The following is a 10,315-nucleotide window of genomic DNA, read 5'->3' on the forward strand; positions in this document are numbered from 1 at the left end:
CACCAGTGGACATCAGTTGTAAGGAATTGTGATACAGTTTGGAAAACAATATGGCTGTTGTCTGGGGAAGCAAATACCAAAGTGAGTGGTGGGAAATCTTTAGATTCAGTTGAATAAGCAATTTACACCCCGCACAGCATACAATGTAAACGATGGAACATGAATTTCTCCATAATCATCAACAGACCTCCCTTAGCCATAGTGGAACTGGGTTTGAGTACGCCATTTGTAAACAGGTCACTGTGACCGGTAAATGATGTGTACGTAGGGAGCTCTGTACCAGCTGTTCTAGAGCGAGTGGGTGCTTGGCTGAGTGGGAGTCCCAAAATGACTGCCAAGTCTTCCTGGTTGAAGTGTTGGCAGCCAATCAGATCACAGCAGGATCTAGATATACACATTTGTTTTTGCTTTCATATCTCGAAAACTATCGAACGGATCTTTCTGGATCACAATTTAGCTTTCGGCCAAACTTGGTGTAATTCCGTTCAGCAGTTTGGGCTGCAGTTGTGTCTAAAATCTCTATGGGCATTAACATAGGAAATACACTTGTTTTGACCCCCCACCCCCACTGCCATGGAGATGCACTTTCTTGATGTTTCCATCAAGATAGCGATGGGAGGATACAAACCAGCCTATATCAGAAGAGCATTGCGGGGAACACTATTCCCCACGCTAATAGTCACCAAGCACAGAAGATGAAGTGGAGCATCCCCTATGAGGAATTGCTCAGAGCTAAGCCAAATTGCAGTGCTAGACAGGCTTTTAAGGAGGAAGAGGAAAGCATGATCGTCAGATTTAGGCCTAGATGTACGAAGCCATTCAGCATTTCTTAAGGGGACGATTCACTATTTCGGACGGCTAAGAAATGCTAAATGGCCTTTTCAGATATACAAAGGGCCAAAAACTGTCACAATTTGCGATTTTTACTTGTAGAATGCTATGTGCATGTGCTTTAAGAGTCAAAAATAGGTAATCCCTATGTGCAATTCCTAAAGCACATGTACATGTCATTTCTTAAATGCGAATCAGGCATTTCGGCAATGCAATTACCATCAACTTGAAGTCAATGGTAACCATGTTCAAATTTAAGAATGCATTATTTAATGTGATATGAAGCACACATATGCCCCCACGGCATATGTGCACTTACATGTGCACTAGAATATTTGGGGTGCCTCCAGGGGGACTTAAGCCCAGAGGCACCATTGGCTTTGCATTTCTTAAATTGAGATTTCCTGTTAGGAAAACACAATTTAGGAAATGGAAAGAATTCCTTATTTTGCCCATAGGTGGGAATGTATTGGCATTTCCTATTTGTATTTCTTAAATAGCTATTCCTATGGAATTGCTATTTAAGAAATGCAAATGGTTAGCTTTGTACATCTGGACCTAAGAGTCAGAGGTTACCCCAAGCAGATTCTTGGAACAAGGATGGACAAGGTTTTACTAGTGATGCTATAGAGCTTACTTGTCAAGAGAAAGAGAGAGGAGCAGGATCCTCATGCAGTCAGACATACCACTACCTACAATAGTGAATCCACTGTAGTCAAAAAGATTCTCAATAGGCACTGGCATTGGTTAGAGCTAATCCTATTATTTGTCTTTCCTGAATATTGGGATGCTCAAGACGGAGTTCCTCGCTTAATCCTATTATAGGGAACAAAATGCCCTCCCCCCATCCTTTGGTTACATATCACAAATCTAAATCTCTGCGGGACAGTCTAGTACACAGCTACAATGAAACACGTGAAAGCAGGGGAGGGTGATTACACAAAAAGCAAGATTTTTCAATTGTGGTACATGCAAGGCTCTTAAAGGGAGCAGCAATCATAAATCATACACACTGCCCACAGGTAAGACACACTGCATTAAAATGTTCATCCCGTGTGGAAGTGATCATTGTGTTTATGTTGTACAATGCCCATTCGTTCACATGTATGTTGGCAGTATGATCTGACTGGTGAAAAAGAGAATTGTGGATCATTGCAGAGCTATACAAAAATCTTGATGTGCGCTAGCCGGTGGCCAAGCCCTGCCCAGAGAGCATAATCTGAATGTTGATTTGTTATCATTTTTGAGAATTGACAGGATCATAAAAAGTTCACGAGGAGGAGGCAGGGTGAAAAGGCTCAAACATTTGGAATCAGAAAATAGGATTCTGCTTGGGAGATAGTCCCCGGGAGGCCTCAATCAGGATGAGGAACTTCATTTTCACATGGGCTGATGTGTTAAAACAGCCTTTCTTGGTCTTGATCTGATTTAAGTCTTGGTGTGACCGTGTAGTCTCACTCGGCTTACAATCTTAAATTCTTAAATTTTGGATATTAGATCTCCACGAGAATTGTGCTAGAACTGTGTGGCCTTCTCCCATGGATTATGACGCCTTTTCGATTACTCTCCCTCTGCCCGTTTCCCTAGGTCAAAGTAACACTCTTTGTTAATTGAGTTTATTTAACATTAGGAAACTTCTAACACCTTGTACATTTCCGGAAGCAGCAAACTTTAATGGATGTTATATATCATGTTTTCTATGTGTGTTTTTCACGTTGGGTGAGAGTAATACGCAGTCTAGAAGAGCGTTTGAAACTTTCATTTTTTCATTGATGAGGAAATTAGAGATCTGGATGATGTTCAGTCCTACCATTTGGTTGAAAGTTTTCCCTCCTCTTCTTTTATTTTCCTTCAATGGAGATTGACAAAATAGGTTTACATACTTCCATTCCATGAATGTGATAAATTGATTTGTTTGTACATATTTTTGGGGAAAATTCTGCAAATGCACTAGGAATGGATGCTATCATTGTTACATCAATACACATGCACTTTTTTTGCCATGCTTTTAATTGGGTTAGTCTATTACTGCATATAGGGCATGTATTTATTGTCCTGTGAGACACAGACTCATTTTACAACTATTTCTGCTATCTTTCTTTTCTATTTTTGTATTTTTTGCCTGATTCTGAGTCCCAAAAAGGCTGCCATCATTTCCTGGTTGAAGCGTTGGCAGCCAATCAGATCTCAGCATGAGATCTGCTGGATTAATGAAGGCTCCATAGCTCTAGATATACAAAATATTTTTCCTTTCATATTTCGAAAACTACTAAACGGATTTACACTAACTCACAAAAAATTCTCTTTCTGGATTAAAATCTAGCTTTATCCCAAATTTGCTGTAATTCCGTGCAGCTGTTCGGTCTGTAGTAGTTTCTAAAATCTCAATGAGAATTAACATAGGAAACACTTGTTTTTTTGCCCCCCCTTTGACTCGGCCCCAGCTTGCCTGATCATCCCGAAACTTTGCCTTCAAAATTGTGAATTTTTTTATATAAAAGGCATGCATGGTAAAAGCAGATCATTGTAAAAGCCTGCGTGGTAAAGACTCATGCGTTGTAAAGCCTGCATTTTACAGCCTGCATGGTTCAGATGTCGTTGTAAAGGTTGTTTGCCTTCAAAAACGCTTTATTGGGAAACCAGTGATGTCATTTCCTGTGCATAGGGATGATGACAAATACAGTGATGCCACTTCCTGTGCCGGTGGATGGTGGGAAATGCGGTGATGTCTCTTTCTGTGTAGATGGACAATGGAAAAAAATCCTATCCAAAAGACAAAGCTGTGTTCTGTTGCGATGATGAACCACATGTTGTTTCACAACCTCCTGATCAACAGCTGAAACAAGGAGCCAAACATTAGTTTCCTTTATTTTTTTCCTTTAAAGAGCATACACCATGAATTCTATCCTGACGAAAACTGCCAGTAACTGCCATATCACTCAAAACATCACCTTCTGTTCAGATTTTGATTTATAACCGAAGTATATGTAACTCTAAGTAGTTGTCACTGGTGCAATACCATCTCAAATGAAAGAATGGGATTTCGTATATTGATTTACAGATGCCATTGGCTAGACAAAAGGAAATTCAAGCTCCGCACCCAGCTTTTGCATACTCCCTGATGTATTGTTTAGTAGGCATGTTATGTTAAGTATGTTACTCCCACTATTTCCAATGTGTCATGGCACAATCTCTGGAATGTATGCATCTACACTGCACAAACATTGACCACTACTCACTCACAATCAATTCTCTGGTCCCTCCCCTGAGTCACTTGACATTCTCCATGTGGTCCTTATGTCATCTATGGATTCAGAGAACATGACACTCATCTTAACCTAGGTCTGACACATGAGAACTACACCAACACACAAATTGCAATAGAAATGGGTGATCTATCTTATCAGATGCCATTGCACGCAATGGTAAATTGGGATGATCACACAAAAAATTTAAAGCTGTATCATGGAACATAGGTGTTATGTAAGGTGTTAACGCTCCACGACAAGGATGACAACACATTTTCTACAGTCAGACCATCAAGAGCATGACATAATGTGGACAGTCATTGGAAAGCCAAAAGATCGAACCGCAATCTCATAAACTAAGTCGCTTTATCTGGCAAAAATAACAACAACGGGTCTTCAGATTAGTGACCCACAATAGTGGCTCCAACAATAACATTCTGTTGGTGTCTCTGTCAAATATATGAAATCATGCTCCCATATCGCTCAGAAGGTGTCAGAATGATCAACGACCACCTCTGTGCATTCACATCACTTAACCTGTATTTCTGCGGTTTCGGACCCCCTATTCTAGACTAGGATAATATACTCTTTAACCTCTTGTCCCAGTTACAATATTAATAATTCAGTACCCTAGATGCATTGCCAGGCAAAATACACTCTTACACTCTGAATTCCACTTTTCACTTGCTACCTATACAAGTAGTCACTGTGCTAAGGAACTACGTTTCACATGGTCATACTGTACTTCTAAGAGGCAACAACACTTGCTGTCTTTCCCACCCCTACACAATATTAAGCCTGCCTCTTTGTCTTCCGATACTGCACTGATGCCATCAGGACTGCACTTGGCAGATTTTTTTGAGCCTCGCCAGACACAAAGCATCTCCTCAGCTTGGTGCAGCATTTGAAACAAACGACAACCCAAACAGAGGTAGACCTCTTACACCAAGGGGGCATGCTATCCCCCTTTCAAAGTATTCCTTTTTGTTTACAGCCACCACAAATCTTCTAGCCTGCTGCCTCACAATAAAGGTATGACTTGTTTAACTGGGGTGGAGGAATCACCTTCCCTTCCTTAAACCTCTGGACTGTTTGCTTGGCTATTGCGTAAAATGAGCCATAATTCTTATATATCGTGGGTACATCACTACACATGTATGTATCAATAAGGACTAGCTAAGGTTAAGAGAAGTAGGAGACTCAGAGCAGTACGCCAAATAAGGAGAAACGTTGTTTTCCTTGTAAAGCCCTCACCCACCGACCTAGTCGGTGGCATGCTTCATCATCGGGCCCACCGCAGTGGCACCGAATGTGCCCCTGGTGTGCTTCAACGCCAGGTGACTGCGGAGCTGGTATGTTGCTGAGTGTGCAGTTAGTTGGGTGAGAAGGGTGAAGTTTAAAAGCTATACAGCTGGTCCCAGTACCCGAGGGTAAAATATTTTAATGAACTGGGCCTCTGTTAGCGGATAAAAGGCAAGTAGACGTTAATTGGAGTGCTAATTATGACCTCCAACGTCTAGTGTGGTCTACATGTTTCAGCCAGTGCCTTATAGATTTTATACTGGCTTTCCTCAGGACCGTTTTAATATGTGCAAAACGTGCAGATAGAATAATAAAAAATTAAATTATAGTGGTTGTGTTGTCTTTAGGCTAAGTGAAGCGCACACTAAGGCGCTATAACTGTTAGAGGGGGATCCATCAAGCTTGATCAGTTTTGTCTTGTAAAAAGCTCCGCGGAAGGACAAATAGGTCCAAGGAGGAACCAGACTGCAATACTCGGTCTTTTTCTCTGCCAGGCGACCCATGAAGCTTTTTACAAGACAAAACTGATCAAGCTTGAGGGATCCCCCTCTAACAGTTATAGCGCCTTAGTGTGCGCTTCACTTAGCCTAAAGACAACACAACCACTATAATTTAATTTTTTATTATTCTATCTGCACGTTTTGCACATATTAAAACGGTCCTGAGGAAAGCCAGTATAAAATCTATAAGGCACTGGCTGAAACATGTAGACCACACTAGACGCTGGAGGTCATAATTAGCACTCCAATTAACGTCTACTTGCCTTTTATCCGCTAACAGAGGCCCAGTTCATTAAAATATTTTACCCTCGGGTACTGGGACCAGCTGTATAGCTTTTAAACTTCACCGTTCTCACCCAACTCACTGCACACTCAGCAACATACCAGCTCCGCAGTCACCTGGCGTTGAAGCACTCCCGAGGCACATTCGGTGCCACTGCGGTGGGCCCGATGATGAAGCATGCCACCGACTAGGTCGGTGGGTGAGGGCTTTACAAGGAAAACAACGTTTCTCCTTATTTGACGTACTGCTCTGAGTCTCCTACTTCTCTTAACCTTAGCTAGTCCTTATTGATACATACATATAACCCAGGGGATACGGTCTAGCCTATCTAGTCCTCTCTCTCTCATTGATTAAAGCATTACATCACTACACACCCATTGATGGGGACCTTTCACGCGTATTTCCAGTTAATCCATAAAAAACTTAGTCAATGTTTGGGGTCTAGGGAGCAGGATTACACTGATCATCTGTTTGCCTTTTTACTTGGTTTTGTCGTGAGCTCACAAAGTCAGACTCCACTGCACTTTTCTTAGTGCAATGCTTGAATGTGCTATTCTAAGAATTAAATTTCGTCTGAATTACCACTGTAACCTTGAACTACTTGAGGGACTGTAGTAACCCAAAAACAGTTGTTTGGAGTTACAGTAACCTGGAATTCATTACTCAGTGATGGTTCATTAAACTAAATCCCTGCACCCGGGGGTTAGAAATCCAATCCTTGTAGACCTGGGCCCTATACCCAGGATGCACAACAGTTGTATTCCACTAAACTGTAAAGCTTTTTTCACTGTAAATTCTTCTTGGCTATCAGTTGTGTTGATGCCCTGCCTATTAAGAGCTGAGTTGAGGCCCAGACCCAACGTGAAGTAGATAAGCAACCCCCATTTTCTCTTTTTGCTACCAGTTACAAGGATAGTGTCATGTTTGAATGCAGGTCCACAGTTCACCTTCACTGCATGGACCTGTGTGTATGCAACTACCCTCTTCAGAGTCACTACTTGTGTGTGTGCCTATTTCTTCCTGATTGCTACAGGTCCAGCTGCCAGGGAATGAGGCACCATTGGTTGTATGTATCCATAGTATTCTCTTTCACTTTATTTGCTATCTTGCAGAAAGGAATATCTGGTCCTAATGAATCTCCCCACATGTGTGCTAAGAGTTTTCCACTGGCAGAAACATCTTGAGGGTTTATATTGGATTAAATTATACCCCACTTTTTAACCACTACCGTTTGGGACAAAAATAAAATTGTATAGGTCCACCAGAACAATTATTTTTACCAATCTCTTTCCTCTGATGTCACTTCATTATGTATACCTATAATGAAGCATGCCACCTCAGGGTGGGTAAGGGCTTTTGCCCTTTAATCTCTATGGAATGACTACAGACACACTGACTTACTCCGCCCCGGTTGCTCCTTTTTTGAAACACTGACCACAAGCACTTTTTTGTCTGCTTTGCATACTGATGCAGCAGATGCACTGAATAGGGGTACTTCCGAATTGTGATAGTATACAGCTGTATCCAGCTTCCATTCCCTACCCGCAGATTCACTTGCTGATACATCTAGGAAGTATGACACAGCCACACTGCTCCTTAGGAGATGATCTTATCATTGCCAACTCCTGACAGAATTCCTCAGGCCAAGATCCTTGATTATGGTACATCTGGACTGAAACACAAATTAGGACTCTGCCAATCACAGTGACAAGGTTCACTTCTCAGGACTCCTTATTTTAAAACGAGACATCCTTACATTTATTTTTCTAGGTGCGCTCACGTCACGTGTGAACTCCTGTGTTGCTGCTAGAGACAATTGTCAGGAGCTGGTAATGATTAGATCATCTACTAAGGTGCAGTGAGGAGGTGTCATTCTACCAGACATAGGTGTGACCGGCTGCCGCTTTTAGCATAAAGATAAATTCCCCCATTGACTACCTCTTGAAGTATCTGTATTACTGTGTGTTCCTGAAGAAGGTGATTTGAAGTAATCAATGCCCACACCGGATAGTACGTTGACCGTTTTTGGAAAAGTGACCCCAGTCCACAACGCTGCGATGGATAAAAAGCAAAAATGCTTTTCGGTTTGTTGTTTGTCCAGTGTATGTGTAGAATGCTAGGTCATAGTATGAATGTAGTGTATGATAGGGAGTGACTTTGGATGTTTGTATGAGAAAGTGGAGTATTATATGGGGGTTATTCTGATTTTATGTAAAATGTAACATTATTTTCTTAATTGTGAGAAACATGTCTGTCACAGTACATGGAAGAAAATGTTAAAATGTTAATATAGACTTTTTATGAGATGTGTTTACCGAAACCAAAAAATATGATAAAATCTAAGAAAGATCAATTCCATGGTCTCTAAAGATACTGCATATGTAGCATACATTTATCTGAGTATCACAACCAAGGCATTTGTAAGATTTACGAAAAGAAATACAGATCAAGTGGGAACTTTCTCCAATATAGTGGAAAAAAGAAAGGATCTGAGGGAACAAAACACCAGATTGATTTTCTAAACCTGGTAGATGCTATTGAAGGTGACAAATTTGCGGAACCAGTTTGTTGTCAGACGAGGTTTTATCAAGTTCGATTACAATCTAAATAAAACTGACAAAGATGAATGGGTGCTTTGTTATTGTGTGAAAGCATAACAGCTGTTCATTGTCTAGCCTGGGGTACCACCTCATGTTGACCACTGTTGCTGCGTCATAAAGGAAGTCCAGGGTGCTCTGGCTGGCCTCTTTAAGAACCTGTCAGAGCAGTGGTAGAAAGCAGGGAGCACCCCTTCTGGAGAAGAGGGAAAGATAGGGGCAGAGGGCGGTGGAGGTGGGTGTGAGCCTGGAGACCGTATATTTTTTATTTTTTTAATGGACAGGGAGGAGCGGGCATGTTATGTACACCTGCCCTACTAATCCTCTGCTCCCTAGTAGCAGTTTAAATCAGGGGCTGATGATTTTGGAGGCCATACATAACCTAAAATTATAGACGGGTAAATAGTAAATAAAGGGGATATTTTTCACCTTGGGGTTCTGAGTGACATCATAGACAATTTGACCTTTGATCTTGTCTATTTCATGTCACTGAAAAAATCCCTCAATGAAAAAGATTACTGTAATTCACTACTACCCTTCTATATAAGTCTATATTTGTGCTATTGTTTCTAATGGGTGTTGGATTCATACACAATCATTATTTTGAGTCAATGAGCAGGAATGTGTAGATGACTAAATACAGAAAGTTGGAATGAGGCAGCGATTAGATGGTTCATTCTCCTCTTTGAACAATTGCTCAGATCTTTTTCAAAATACCACTGAGTGGATGTTTACCCTGAGGGAGTGGCATTAATTTTCTGCCTTAATAATACTGTGGAGAGCAATGACGATTAACCCAGCATTTTTCATGAAAGGAGCATTGACGCAGACGAGGGTGGGTCACGACCTTGAAAGTCTGCAGCTGGTGATGCCTTCCTCTGGTTTATTGCATGGGAGGCAAGGAGCTCCTGCACTAGGATCTGCTCTATGTGCATGGTCCAACCCCAGATCCAGAAAAATTAACATAATTATTTTAATTAAAAATAATCTCAATTATTCTCCATTGCACTAATTTAACCGTTTATATCTGGCTCATACTGATGTGCTGTTCCACCACCTAACTGCATTAAATGACTCAATCTGCCTTTGATAGGGCTGGGTCTTGCCTAAGGGGTGCACAGCCAACTCTTGTATATAAATACCAAACTCTCAGCAAAGCTTTCAGATTCTTGACTGACCCTCCATTCAGGTAAGAGATGAGCTCTGTGGTTTGTGTATGTGGAAACTCTCTGATGTGGGTGCATGTTTCAAAGTCTTGATGCAATTGCCCATATGTAGGTACATGCATAATTTAGACGTCAGTAGTACTCGTTAGCATGTTTTCGATATATTTATCTGTGCAAGCTGAATTTTTGAAGTTGATTTTTTAAGTTACAACTTTGTGTGTATACTAAAAGAAAATGAAAGAAAATGCACGTCGCTGGAGAAACTAGACAACCCCATGTGTTTCATTAAAATAATTTTTGTTGAGGCAGAAGGAAAAAGGCGGTTTGAACTGCTCACACAATTATGTTTGCCATTTGTCTGGTAAAGAGATTTGAAAACTGAAGCAGG

General features: G+C 41.1%; 1 protein-coding gene across 1 annotated transcript in view; it reads left to right on the plus strand.

The window, feature by feature from the left end:
- The window catches only part of LOC144781130 (uncharacterized), a 290,550-nt gene that overhangs the window by 43,388 nt on the left and 236,847 nt on the right, over nt 1-10,315 (plus strand). The window lies entirely within an intron of this gene.

This window comes from Lissotriton helveticus, chromosome 9 (assembly GCF_964261635.1).
Source record: "Lissotriton helveticus chromosome 9, aLisHel1.1, whole genome shotgun sequence".
NCBI lineage: Eukaryota > Metazoa > Chordata > Amphibia > Caudata > Salamandridae > Lissotriton > Lissotriton helveticus.